General features: G+C 37.0%; 1 protein-coding gene across 2 annotated transcripts in view; it reads right to left on the bottom strand.

Moving 5' to 3' along the window:
* Positions 1 to 15,639, bottom strand: part of Lingo2 (leucine rich repeat and Ig domain containing 2) — a 1,180,631-nt gene that overhangs the window by 716,868 nt on the left and 448,124 nt on the right. The gene's annotated exons all lie outside the window — the stretch shown is intronic.

The following is a 15,639-nucleotide window of genomic DNA, read 5'->3' as shown; positions in this document are numbered from 1 at the left end:
AAGCCATGAGTTTGGGGGTCTTCACTATTACAACAGGGTGCATTATCTAAATAATGCAATTAATTTTTTTACATTTCTCATGATCTGAATAATTTGAATCACTGTAACAAACATACCTATTCACTGCACAACAAACTGTTTACTACATTTGCTAAAATGTTCTGTAGTCATTTAAATTTTCTACCATAAAAGTTCTCTTATGTTACTCATCTGTGAGATTTTTTAGACATGTAATATGATACATATAAAGGTGAGTTTAGAAAATTCCAATAATCATTTCTTTTCTTGTTTCAGTTTAACTAAACTATGGATTCACCTATATCCTTTGTGTTTTTACAGTTTAAACGCCTCTCACTGGAGTCTCAGGAATTTCCCCACACCCTAACCTGACTAAACAGAGAATGTAGGAGATCACCAGACTCCAACCATGATTGCAGAGCATGTGCGCTGGTGATGTATTTTTCCAATTACTGCTTTCAATGTTCGCTGTCTATGAACACATTGAAGCCATTTAGAATATATTATTCTAGTAAATGAGCAGACTCCTCACACACATTAAACCGCTGTTCCTGCGTAGATTGTAAAATGCAATGCCTTTATTATTTCATGCTGGAATTAAAAATCCATATCACAAATTCTTAGAAAAAATACATTATTCTTTCCTGGAAAATGTAATGAGAATAAGCAGGTATATTATCAGAAAAGTACTGAAATATAGCCACTGTTTCTCTTGGTAATACATCTAAGATTAATTTATTCTCCCATGCATATCTGTAATACACGGTATTTTAACTAGCAGAATTAGAGAAGGCAGCAAACACTGGACCCACTGGGAAAATGAAAAAATTGTCTGTGAGCGGAGAGGCCAAGACAAAATTGGGGAGTAGGGCTACGAGGTGAATTAAATATGTTTCATAAAACCAGAAAGTCATTGTGGCAGTTTTCTCATTTCATATGTTCTGTCTGTATATGCCATTTTTTAAAAAACTATCCACTATGGTTATTAACAATTACATTATAGAAACATCACTTTATTGAAGCAAAATCCTTCAAAAGAGTTGTTTAGCAGAAGATAATGAGTAAATTAGAAGAACAAAAGAAAAGCATTATAGGCAGCTATGGCTTTCATATACTCAAATGATGCCTGCCTTTACTGGGCTTGTAATAGCAGGAAAGGAAATTAAGTAAATCCAGAAAATATAAAATATTAAATGTTTGGACCAAGTGGAATTTGGGGTATTCTATAGGTAGCTGAGTACCTAGGAACAAGAGCCACATAGTGACAATAAAATGTATTACCGTATCTGTAGGCAATACAGATACATATTACCGTATCTGTAGACAATAAAATGTACTACCGTATCTTCTCCACCCTGTTGGAGAAGAGCATTATATTAGCCAACACCATGAATCTGAGGGCTAGCAAAGCTCTTTCATCTCAGATGGATAGTGATTCTCCCATTGTACTCAAATTGCCTTCAAAGACATTTTTTAGTACTGCAAAACAATGCGAACAACAAAATCCCCTCATTAATACATACAGCTTCGTCCAGATATTAGCTCAATTTTAGAGCCAATTTCCAAATTATGAATATTTTTTGTAAAGAGGAAAAAAAATGGGAAATGTAAAAGAAATAGAGGAAAAGTGGTTTCATGAAAGAAATCCAATGGTACTGGAAAGCTAGGTGACAAAAAACCCCACACATAAAACTGAGCAAGCTATGTGAGGAAAGAGGGAAAATGACACGAGAGGTCCGTCTTGACGTGCTGACATGCTGTCAGACACAGGCTGAAGCACAAACCCTTTTAAAAAGCCAGTATGGGATCAAATAAATATTTGTTATAAGTACAGGCTGCAAAAATAAAAAAAATACAGATCACTCTAAAGAAAAATTACAATAAAAAGGGAAATATTTTAAAGGATATTTTGTATACTCTGATTCTGAATGCATTATTTGAGTTCAGGGAACATGTTCTGTATATCCTTTCTATTACATTACATTGTTGTCCGTAGTAAGATAGATAGATCACTTAAGGTTATTTTTAAGATCACTTATCTGACTACAGTTTTTAAATCTCTGTTTGCTTTCAAACTATGCCAAAGAAATAATACATACAAATTCTAATAAGCAGTGTATAATTTTCAGCTAGCTATTATAAATTAATTGCATCCATTCATGTAGTTAAAGCTACATCTGAAAAATGCTGATGGATTTTTAACTACAAGATTTGCATGAATATAAGTATATCTTATCACATAAAATCTGGTAATAAATTAATATACAACGGTATTGAAAATTTGATATAACCTATGAAAAAAGACCAAGGAATCACTACTATAAGTTAGCGAAGGCATTTTTTTCTGACTTTCAATATATGACCCCCAAGTAGGTGAAGTCTGTTAAATGCAGGAAGATATCCAAGAAATAAATCCTAAGCAGAGGCTCTCCGAGAACTGCAGATAATGGCTGGTTTAACCCTGGTGTCCAGCATCAAAGGAGCCATTGATTTCGGAGGAGTGCGCCCGCCCATCAGCTGCTTAAAGAGCCCCATGGCGCTTAACTGAGCTGGGACTAAGGGAAAGTTGCAGGATTTACCTCCCATACACACAACCTGGTTAGAGAGGCCTTCAAATGGAATGTGCAAAAAAGGTGAGGAGAGGCTTTTAAATAAGTGTTCTTAATGTGCAAGGACAAGCTTGAGATCAATGACTTACGTTAGGTGGGGGTGAGGTGGGCGGGGAGAGCAATGGAAAATTGCAGTAAGAAAGTGATCCACAGGGGCTGGGGATTTAGCTCAGCGGCAAAAAGCGCCTGCCTGGCAAGCGCAAGGTCGTGAGTTTGGTTCCCGGTACCGGAGAAAAACCAAAAAAAAAAAAAAAAAAAAAAAAAAAAAAAAAAAAAGAAAGTGATCCACAATGACACAGTGATCTACAATGAAACCCTGAGGGAGATTCCCCATGTGGCCTTTCTCACACACACACAAATGCACATGAGTCTTAACTTGGTTCTTTCTAAACTGACTCCACGAATTCATGGACAAATGTAGAAACATACTGTAAGCAGTTTTGCCGCTCAGAACTGCAGAGCAGGCTAAGAGCTTGGGCATGCACGCTTCCTGGCTTTTCTCACCTACCACTTAACGGGGATAAATGCTCTCACGGAACTCAGCTTTTCATAAAGGACAGGGACGTTTTTCAGCCACTGGACCATGCACTGCCCATTCTTTCCATCCAAACCAGCTACCTAGTGACCCTCATATTTTACCACATGGCAGTTAATACATTTTGTCAGAACGAGGGCATACTGATCACCTAAATCCAGAGAACATTTATAGAGTACTTAAGTTTTCACTAAACAATATTTCAGGGCTATGGAAAAATAAAAGATGGAGTGCCCTGAAGAAACAGATATTCCTTGTAAGTAAGGAGAACTTGGGGAGAGTAAAATCAGCTCTATAACAGTAGAAAGACAGAAAAATAGAAAGGAAAGAGATAAAAGACATGTAAAATATTAACTTCAACAGAGTATTCATGAAGGTGTTACAGAGGTGGTCAAAATTAAGATGATTATGTAATTTAAGCATAAAAGAAAAGAACATGAAATTTTAAGGTACTGGGTTAGTGCCAGCTAAGTTATAAACAGCCTGGGCAATATTCCCAATACTTTCGTAGTTTATTTACACACAGGAAATTCAGATACTGGATGACCTAGCTGAAGACCAAATCTCTTGAGGCTCTAAGGAAATGAGAGCGGTCCGAGTCTCCTCAAAGTCCTTTAATCATATTAAATACGGATAAGATAAATGATACATGTACTTCCAGCTTTAATGTCTGTCTCCTGCACTTAACACTGCTGTACGCTAGGCAACTTCCAACTGGACTCATAACCTGCGCTCTCCTAGAGATTTGCCTCCACACTTCTTGATTTCTTTCCTCCTCACGACAGAGTAGCTTTGCTATCTCCCTGAAACGCACCCCTCCACCCCATGACTATTACTTCTTGCAGCTCTCCCATTGACTGATTTCCACAAAATATCCTTAATTTTCCCAGGCACCCGCTTGGTCTTCAGCTAAAGCCTCCTAGCTCCCTTCCCTGTTCTGTTGGGTGAACTCAGTCACTGCCTCAGTGACACCCTCAGTACCTCGCTTGCTCCTTCCCTGTACTTCGCCCTTGCTTTGCTGACACTGTGTAAGCAAACCACTGAAGGCTTCCTTCACTTCCTCTCCTGACTGGTGACTAGGAAAAAATTGAAAATCGCCTGTTAATTTGTCTCATTAAAAATTCAGGATCCCTCTTCTCTGCCGCGTTTTTAACAGTGTTCAGTATCATTTCGTCAAACCGTTTATTCTCCCTGAAATAGCTGCTTAAGCCATCCTGACTTTTTTCAGACTGCTCCTTCTACCCTCAGCAGAAACTCTTCATTGCCTACTTCACGAAAAACATCTAAGTCCATCAGCTGGGGACTCCCAAACTGTCTTCTCACACTGAAATCTATCCACACTTGCACGCAGCAAGTTAATTGTCTCTGCAGTCATGGGGGAGGAAGAGACCTTCAGTACCTCAAGGTTGACGTTAGTCCCCTTCCAGGAGCACAAAATTTGATTCCCACCGATTTGGATTTTCCAACTCTGCTTCTCAGCGCCTTTTCTTCAGAACCGACAAGTTCGATATTCCTCAGACCTTCCTTAAATTAGTCTCCTTTCCTGAAGAACCGAATGTTTCCTCTCTTGCTTGCTCCTTTGAGTATCTGTTAGCGCAGAAATCGCTTTCTCACCATTCACTCTTCATGCCGCCCAACTGGAGGTCTCTCCTGGAATTCACTTAGATCACTGTTACTGAACCCACCCATGCCCCAATCTGCCAGGGTTATGCTTCTCTTTTCCTTTTGTTTCTTATTTATTGATCATTGTCTTCTAATTTCATGCTTCCTGGGAAGCATCTTCTCTTTTATAAATTCCATGTAAAATGCAATTTCTATATGTAAGACCAATCCTCTGTGATTCAGCACCATACCTTCTACTGTGCATTAAATATCAGGAATCAGCATATCAAATTCAACAACTCTGCAATTACCATTTACTTTCACCCATCACTTTGTGCAATCAAAACAAAAGTACTTAATTTGGTTAATTACATGAACTCAAATTAATTTTCAAATTTTCCTACTTTGATTGTTCTACACCCTTTTAATAACAAATCTAGGTATTCAGTGCCATCAGCAGACCATATAACCACTTGTCTGAACTTTGGGAATATTTAAATGAGTGACTTTTCCCCATTCAAACTATGTTCCACATGGTACTAAGTTACTTTCTCCCAAAATACAACTGTATCAGGTCGCTCCCTTAGAGTACTAATACTCATGCCAAAATAACTTAATGTACAATAAAATTAAAACAATTTGACATGATGAGTTCTGACTTCATCTCTCCAAACATCTCACTTTTCCACATTCATCTTCACTCTTTGCCACAGACTGACTCCTCTACTCATCAGCCACAAAACCGTCTACTGTTCAAGGATACGTGGACATTCAACACTGCTTCTGAATTCTTCTCTTTGGGTAATCTGCTTCTTTTGGGCTTTCTCTCTTCCTTCCGAGTCAACAATTATTCTGTAAAGTCTTGCTAAATCCTTTCACCTTATATTGTATTGGAATGATGCCTTTACCGATGGTCTATGAGTACCTTGAAGATCAGATAAGGTACTGTAAGATGAGATAAATGCACTCATCTTTCACAGAACTCCTTGGAAACTCAGCATGTAAAAACTTCCTGTCACCTATTCAGAGAACTAAATATATGCAGTGGCATATTTATGACTCAAGAAAAAACGAGGAAGGAACATTATTTGACCTGATTGCAATCTGAATCTATTCTGTTCTAGAGCCAAGGACTCTTTAAGAATAAACTCATATGTACTTTTCATCACTCTAAATACAACAGCTTCAATGTCACAGGGGAGACGAGGAGGGAAATGTGTGTCATTCTTTCAAAATGTGATGTAATTTAAGACAAGATCCTGCCCAATACTCCCGAGGCCTAGAAGGTAGAATTTTCCCCACTCAACTGGAGACACACATTTTCACCAATGTTTAAGAGCTAATTACAAGTGTCAATGTTCATCCACCATGTATGGGACATTTTAATCCACACAATAATTATCTTTAAAAGTTTACTGTAGTTACACATGCAAGAGAAAAGGGAAAATTTCCATGGGGGAAAAGCAAAAGCTAAGAAGCCCAACTATGTTGAACTTTACATTCTGATGTATTTTAAAAAATGAGTCTGTGTATCATACAAGGACCAATAAATAGGAGCTTTCTTCCTGCCTTTATTGAGTCTACAGTCTATTTTGGATAAGACCAATACAGACATGTAAAAATTGAAATAAAAGTGAAACCTAAGAGTTTAAAAGAAATATCACAAGTCATTCCATTACCAGCTCTTAAATACAAGTATACCACCAAGAGTTGCTATAGGAGTTTATAAAAGAAAGAATCTGTTTCTAGGGGAAAATGAATGAAGTGTTTTTGAACTGTGCATTATGAAATACAGAAGCATTTTTGTTTTACTTTAGGAAGATTCTAGGCTGTGTTTTTCTTGGACTAAATCTGCGTAATTACAGAACAGCCAAGTATGCACTGTTTCCTTGCAAAGCTTGAAGTTGTATAGCTCTTTTGTAACCACGCCCACTATGAATATGAAATAAAGCAGTCTAAAAGTTCACTTAGTCAGTGACATTTCTTTTCTCCAGGTAATTTAAGACAGTCTTGAAGGGTAGGCATGTATATGACACTGTCATTACTGCAGGATAAATGGCATATTATATCAAAGTTAAAACAGGCATGTTAGAGGCAAAGGAATTTCTACAAATTCTTAAGTAGAGAGCATGAAGAATGGGGCAATTTTTATTTTTCTGCCCTTTCAAAGGCAGTAGATAATCAGTCCTCAAAAGAATGCTGTAGACATGAGACAATCTTTGCTGCTCGATGCAATCTTCCATTCTGGTAAAAAATAATACTAGCACGCTGGGGTGCAATGGGAGTTTACTTTACTGCTTGCCCCCCTGGAATGAGTCCTCCAATCTACTCTCTGGTATGGAGGCAAAGACAGGCAGATACGGCTTTGGGCAGAACAAATATAGTGAGTGCTTTCTGATGTCATCCACAGGCTGATCATCACTGCTCATCACCTCAGCCAATAAGGGCCTTGGGGGGCCCTTCGGATCACTTCACAGATTCGAAGTGAGTGAAGGGACCCTGGTCAAGGAGGGAAGAGCAAAGCTAAGCTCCCTCAGGGCTGGTTTCTCCGACAGTAGCACACAAGGAGAAAAGCTTCATGTGGTTTGTCCTCCTTTAAAGGCAATTTTCTACAAACACCATCCTTCACCATCAATCTGGGAGCCATCGAAGTTCAAAAATTAAGCACTGAAAAGACAGAAAATGTTCCCATCCCAGAGCTTGAAGACCAACAGAAATAGACAAATTAGATGGATAATAAGGGCACAATGGGCCCATAGGGAAAAAGAGAGGGACTTTACAGACAACATACTTTAGTATATTTTGGGACATATAAGAGATTAGATAGACCTTCAATATGGAAAGGCAAATAAATAGGAAATACGGGGAAATCTGAATGAAAATAAGTGGAGAAAATAATCTTACAACCGAAAAGAAAACTTCAAAGCACACTTTTTCAAGTTGACCTATTCTATGAAGCAGAGAATATTTTAGATTGCTATTTTACTTGCTCAAGGAAATAAAAGATAGCAGACTTAACAAAAACATACATCTATGTATTTTATGCATCTTAAATATGATTCAGAAAGATACAGAGACATCAGAGTATTTCTTAGAGATGAGAAATAAAAGAATAAACTCTCATGATTAAAATAGGAATAATAAAATATATAATCAACACGTGGGAAGATAATTTTTTTTTGTCTTTTTGAGACAGGGTCTTACTATTCAGTTCAAGATGGTGCGGAACTCACTTTGTAGCCCAGGTTGTTCTTAAAGTCATAATGATCCTCCTGCCTCAGCCACCTGAGTGCTGGGATTACAGGCATGAGCCATCACACCGGACTTGGGAAGGGAATATTGTGGATAACATGTTTCTTTTTTTTGGAGGGGGGGTTTCTGGTACCAGGAATCGAACTCACAACCTCGAGCTTGCCAGGCAGGTGCTGTGCCACTGAGCTAAACCCCCAGCCCAATTGTGGATAACAGATTGAGTATAAAATGTGGAGCACAAAAGAAAAATGGAAATTGATAAAAACAAAGTTAGGTAAGTAGGTATTTAATGTAATACAAACTTTAGATATATATCACTATTGTTCACAAACAAAAAAGAACTATCCACATATAATAGTGAACATCACACAAAGCTGATAAGCTTATCATCATTTTACTTTCAATAAAAAAATCAATAGTCTATGTAGTAAAACAGGGGTATACTGTAGTAAATATTGGTTTGAAAATATAAAGAAAGGAATGGGAAAATAAACATGAAAAGACAAAGAAGAAAACTGAACCTGCCAGTTTGAATAGTAAGTGTAAAATGATAAACTCATAAAGATATCATATTACAGTGACATATGTATTCCCATTTTTATAGCAGCACAATTCATAATAGCTATATCTTGGAAGATAAATGGATTTTACAATGTAGTATTTATAGACAGAGTGTTGCTCTGTCATAAACAAAGTCAAACTTGAGTCATTTGTAAATAAGTGGATACACCTTGAGACCACAGGTAAATAAAATGAGTACAAGCTTAAATATCACACTGCTTCTCTCACATGACAAGCCCGAAGTATAAATAAAGGGCAAATAAAAGATATATAATAAGAAATAGGAAGATAGATTTCTCTCAAATGGGAAGGGGTAAAAGAAGGAGGGAGGGGAGAAGGAAGAAGGAAAAAGGGATGGAAAAAGGAATCAAAATGGGTTAGGTGCATGTACTGATTCTACACAGGAATGTAAACATCATGCACTGCAAACATGCATGTCATGGCTTTAGCTAGCTGTCTCTCCAAAATCTCATGGGGTCAGCAGTGGGACATTTCAAAGGTGGTTAAATTAGGGTATAGATGCAAATGGAACTAAGGGTGTGGATAACGGAAGTGCTACCCTGGGAATGCAGGGCATCAAGCAATACACTTGTGGCTTGGCTTTGATACACAGGGACAGAAAGAAGGCAGGCTTGCTGTTGCCGCTTGCTACTATTTGAACACCCGACCATGGAGTGCTTCTCCTCTACAGTGCACTCTGCCACGCATCCCTGCCTGGGAGCCAGCCCGCCATGGACTGAAACCTCTACAAATGGTGAGCTGAAATAAACCTTTCTGCTTTCATTGTGGGTATTGAGTATTTTGTCCCAGACATGAGAAATTAACTAAGATACATACTAATAAAAAAGAAATTTTTAAAAAGTGAGAAATTCAGCTATTAAAAGAGCTTCTCAGATTCAAATCAGTATCAAAAAAGACTAAATATATGAAAATAACAGGAACTTAAAAATATTTAAAAGCCTAAAAATAATGCTAGACAAAATGGTGTGTGTGTGTGTATGTGTGCTGGTACCTACTGTATTTCATCAAAGTTGGCACAATGGCAACTAGTATTAAAGAGCTAAAATTGCACTTCCATGTTTCAGCATTTGTATTTTTCAAAAGGTACAATCTAACCTAATAGTGCCGTAGGTTTCTATAACAAGCAACACACAACAGAATATTTACCTGCAGGAATTCACAGCTCTGCTTTTGACATGTAGCACTAGCCTTTCGTGTTACCTGTAGCAGCAGCCTCTTTTAGCCTCAACATTTACTTTAATTTATAAGATGATAAGCAATCATGATGGTGCTCTCCTGAGGTGACTGTATTTATCAGGTAAAATGTCCTGCAGTCACTGTTTTACTTTACGGCTGTGTTTGTGTTAATTTGAATATTTCATTATTTTGTACTTTAGGAAAATCAGCAGAGAAATGGAAAATAAAAATGTAATATCAGTACTAATATAATCAAGACTAAGATGGCCTACTGAAGTGGGCTTAGAGGGAAAATAATTAACTACTAAAAGTAGAAAGAATTTAATTCATATTTTCTAAGCAAAATAGGATAAATCTCAATTAAAAAAAATCTCAGCAGAGAGCTCTTTAGATTAAAGGAGGTCAACTGTACATGCAAATATGAAGGAAATGAAATATTTTAAAGAACATTTTTACCATGATAGAAATAGGATACTGAATTATGTCTATAAAGGCAAGACATAGTCTGAATTATCTGACACAGTATTTGAACTTGTGGATTGAGATTTTAAGTGCCTCTGCAAAAAGAGTATTTATAGATCCATATTAAATAAGCAGATAACCTGCTACAAACAACTACTCTGAGAAATAAATGTCTGGCATTCTTTCTACTCTTTTGAAAATATTTCAGAAGAGTCAAAAGAATGTAGGTGGAAGAAAAGAACCATGTTCTGAATCCAGTGATACACCTGTAAATATATTATTAAACATTGAATGAAAGGCACACAATATACTTTTAATTTTCAATTTTCCATTCCTCCGTCCATGCCCGTGCTATGCCTGCTGTTCATGCTGTCTTCTCTGTCCTGCTTTGGGCTCCACTGTCCACAGGTATCTGGATAATTTGGGCAACTAGAAATACTGGTTAGAAACCGGAGCAACCATCTGTGACGTGCAAGTTTCTTCTACAGTTGAACTCTCTGAGTGGAGTTCTGCTTCTTGCTAAACTTTGAACTGATATATTTAAATATAAGGAAATTACTTTTTAATGCCATTTACACAATACCATAAATACAAATATACTTAATTTTAAAACCCTACAATTGGTTACAGGACATTGAGATTATACTCTTCACCTCAGTTTTGGCAAAGACTCCCAAAATAATGATAACATATGTAGAGAGAAATAACGTTGGGTTGCTTATCCATGCTGGAGATGACCGAGTTCACTAAAAAACAACTGTGTTACCATTCGTCTTTCATCCACATAGATGTATACATCGTTAAGGCTGGACGAACCAAGACAACTGGCTTGCAATAGTAGAATTCCGGGGAAAATGTGGAAATTCAACCAAATGTTTTCCTGTATACAGGTCGGATAGAATGCAGTATACTTCTATACTTTGCGCGAAGTTTTTGAGAGAGAATTCAAGGACTCCATTTATGGTATTTGGGGAATATCTTAAGAAGGTAGATAAACAAAACGGGCGCTGACTCTGATTGAGCAAGGGGTTAAGGAGACAAGCAAAGTGGAAGTCCTTCCACTAATGAAATATCTGAAGCCTGAGTTTCCCATTTTCCGATGCTGGCCCAGAGAGACAGAGAGACAGCAACTGCAGACAGCGGAGGAAGCACGGAGGCACAGCCAGAGAGAGTGCTGCCTGCAGTCCCGGTGACCACAGTGTGCTCCGACTCCACCTTGAAAGGACCAGGAGTGCTCCACAGAGATAACCCATGAGAGGAACTGGTGAGAAACGGCCGGCCGGAAAAGTCATCTGTAGCAGGAAACCGGAGTGGAGGACCCATTTTAAAGAAGGACGGCGCACGGACTCTTTTCTAGAGGACATACCCTAGCACAGGTCGCCTCCGAAGATCTGGCGCGGAGACTTAAAGAAAGACAAACAACAACCTAGTTCTCCAGTGTGTAAAGGGGAAGAAGAAGAGATGACATTGAAAACTACTGAAAGAAAAATTAAATTATTCCAAGTATAAATAAATCTCAATGTTAAAATTTCAAGAAAATAAATTTTAAATATGAACAAAGGAAATCAAGAAAATGAGAAACATACAAATAAAACATACAGAAAGAATAAAATTACAGATGTAGAAGTGAATGAATCACGAATCTTTGAAAATATATATGCAAATAATGAACAAATGATTTCTAAGATAATATAAATTTTCCAAATTTAGTTAAGAAGACATTGAAAACTTCAGTGAGACCAGATCCGTGAAATATACTGAAAGCTGCAAACACTTTTCCTTAATAAAGCGCCAGCTGTTTCTCACTTAAGAAAAAAGACAGAATACATATAATAGTACCTTCCCCAGTGCATCCCGCAGTACCTACAGTAAAGGAATTCTTTAAAAAATATATAATACTCACAAGGAATAGGGAAAAAGCAAAGAAATAAAGACAAAACATTGGAAAATCTAGAGTAAAATTGTTGAATGTGTATCAATTTTCCTGAAAAATATCTTACTATGTGACATAAAACCCTTTAAAGACTCAGCAACCAGCCATACCCAAAATGTTGCCAGAAAGGTACAAGTCATGCTTTCGACATCCGTGTATCAAAAGATGTTCCAGAACCACAAAGAAAATGTTCTGGGGTATTTAAAAAAAGCAGTGTTAAAGAAAATCTCAAAAAAAATAGTCCAAAAATAAAACTGAAGACTTTTCCAAGAAGGCATAAAAAAAGAAAACACAAACAGAAGAAAATCAGGTAAGAAAAGATCTTAAAATTTTAAGACTCATCTAGTATATGCAGTATCCCAAGGAGAATCTCAAAAACAGTAGACAAAACAAAGAAGTAGCAATAATTAAAGCACACACGCAGGGTCTGAGCAACTGATTGGATGGTAACAATATGCACTGGAATTGCAATGGTGAACTCCTACCATCTTGTCTAGTGAAGTGAAACTCTGTATTATCTCTAAGGTTTTATTGAACAATTACTTTCTTATTATCTTTAGTGGTTTGAGCAATGTTTCATTCTTATATCTGGTAATCTGAGCAATGTAGTTGAGGATAGCGATATTTAGTGTAACAACCACTGTTGATTCGTAATATTTTGTCTTTAGACCCTGTACCACTTTAAATGTTCTTCCTCTGATTTGTTTATGTTCGTGATACTGGTATAATGCTACTGTTCTATTTTTTTGTTTGTTTCTCATTTACTACTTTTTTAAAAAAAAAAAATAATAACACACACACATACACACACACACACACACACACACACACATACTTGAAAAGAGTTTTCCTTGGCCAAAATTAAATCTCAAAGGTGCCACTGAGGACACTAAAAGGTATGAAAATATATTCTTACAAAATTTACCATTGTGAAATTTTAGAAAGATAGAATTTCTTAAATAACAGAGTATGTTACAAAAACCTAGAGATAAAACTGCCACATACTAAAGTTCAGAATTCAAATTGTCACTGGACACATCAATAACAACCATGAGGATATAATGGAATGATACCTTTAAAATGTCAAAAGAAAATTTTAACTTAGATTTCTAAGTATTTATTAAATATGAGTAGAGAGAAGAGACTCTCTCTTACATAATTTTAGAAAAGCATACTTTTTTCCACAGGATGCATGAGGTGTAAAACAAGAGACAAGACTGTAGAGATCATAACACACCCAAGACAGGAGAGAGGAAAAGGAAATTCCTGAGATAACTGGGAAAAGGAGACCAGGATGGCAGGTCTGCCCACAGAACAGCAAGCAGTTAGCTGTATGTCTTGGTTATTTTTCTCTCATTGCTGAGACAAAAATACCTGACACCCCAAATTAAGGAAGGAAAGTTTATTTAGCTCACAGTTTGTGGAGGTTTCAGACCATATTCAGCTGGCTCTAAGGCAGAGTGGCACATGGCAGAGGGCATCAGTTCATGGTGGCAGACCAGCAAAGCAACAAGCACAGAACGGGGTGAGATCAAGCCTCTTTTCCTCCCTTATATTGTAATCAGGCTACCCCCACGTAAGGGGCATGTAGCTCTCACATAATCTCCATGCCCTCCTCTCCCACAGGCTCAGGATGAATACAAAGTAAGCACCCTGGCTGCCTGATGAGTCACTTACCAAACCTCTAGACTCCCCAAGTTGACCCAATGTATTAACCATAACACTGTAGAAGTGGGATCAGGAAACATATCATATTGAGTGTTGTCATTTACAAAATCCTCACTGTTCCGTGTGATTAAAGCTGAGCAAGAAGTTCAACTTAACATTAAAAGTACAATCCGCAAAAGACAAAGCTTATAAATTTGACCTCAACAAAATTTTCAAAACTATTATTTTGCAAAAGTCTATGTAAAGAGGATAAACAGCAAGCTGCAGAATAGTAACAAATTTTCAAAGCATGTGTCTATCAAAAGACAAGTGTGTAGAACATACAAAGAGCCCTTATAACTCTACAGTATAAAATAAATGAATCAATTGGAAGAAAGACAGTACATGAGCAGACACCAACGTTCACTCAGTCTGTTACCCATATGTGATACAGAAAGGATATATACATAGATCAGATAAACACACAAAGAGATGTTTTGCTTCATTATGTATCAGGGAAATGCAAATTAAAAGCATAATGAGATATTATTAAACATCCCTCATATAGTTGAAATGAAAAATAACAACCACAAATGCTATTAAGAAAGCAGAAGGTCAAGATCACTTATACATTGCTGTTGAGAATATAAAATGAGAGAACTTCTCTGGAAAATGGTTTGGTAGTTTCTTGTAAAATTAAACATTTAAGTACCATAAAATCCAGAAACGGGTTCTGAGCATTTATCCCAAGACAAATGTTCCTAGAAGATGCATTTGGAGTAGTCCAAAACTGGAAACAGCCCACATAACCTCCAAGGGCTGAACAGTTAAACAATCTTTGGTACCTTGGTAGTACAAAGTAAGACTCAGTAACTACTCATATGCAGAATGACTTGGACAAAACTCTAGGGCTGATGTGAGTGAAAACAGCCAGTCCTAAATGGTTACAAGTATATGGTTCCATTTATATAGCACTGTTGAAATAAGAAAATTTTAGAAATGGAAAACAAATTTATGGTGGTCCCAGTGTTAGCAATGGCAGTGGGGAAGGCATATGTATAAAAGTGCAACTCAAGGCTTCTTGGGATGTGGAGCTGTTCTGCATGTTGACTGCGGTAGTGCATACATAAACTACACATGTATAGACATGTACAGAATTAAATACAAACACACAAACATGCAGAGAAGTATAAAAAGCAAGCAGCCCTGCAAAACACTATACCATATCAATTCAAGCACCTGTTGATACTGCACTCTATAGTTTTGCAAAATGTATTTGGTGGCAGGGTGGGTAAAGCATACGTGAGGTATCTGGACTACATCTTTCAATGATATATACACCTACAGTGATGTCAGTGAAAGTATTACTTAAAAATAAGTAAGGGTATGGAACTGAAGAACTTAGAAAAGAACAGATCTCATTGTATTGTTAATAGTAATGCGACTATGATTCTGAAATTGAAATAACAGTATAAAGAAAATAACTAAATCTCCATGTCATCCCAGCCTTCTAAGATCCTAAAAAGCTACTCTTTGAAGAGGGGGCTGATAGGATAACTCTCATGAAGGAGCCAAAAAAGCAGCCAAAATCCCCACCTTTGGTCAGGGTGCTAGGTGGTAAGAAAGATCACCAGAAAAGAATCAAAAGTTGATACCTAAATTCCTGTGGACTTTGAACTTGCAATGAAGTGTTGGAATTCCGAAGCCAAGAATTCTGAAACTTATTCTGGACTTTTTCACTATCTAGTTGAAAAATCTTTCATATGAATTTCATACTTCAGAAGCTCACACTATTTCAAAAGTGAAATAAAGAATCTCCTAAA

Source organism: Chinchilla lanigera, unplaced genomic scaffold (assembly GCF_000276665.1).
Source record: "Chinchilla lanigera isolate Chin_1 unplaced genomic scaffold, ChiLan1.0 scaffold00071, whole genome shotgun sequence".
In the NCBI taxonomy this organism is placed as follows: domain Eukaryota; kingdom Metazoa; phylum Chordata; class Mammalia; order Rodentia; family Chinchillidae; genus Chinchilla; species Chinchilla lanigera.
Note: the sequence above shows the minus strand (reverse complement) of the source record. Positions and strands in the feature narration are given on the sequence as shown.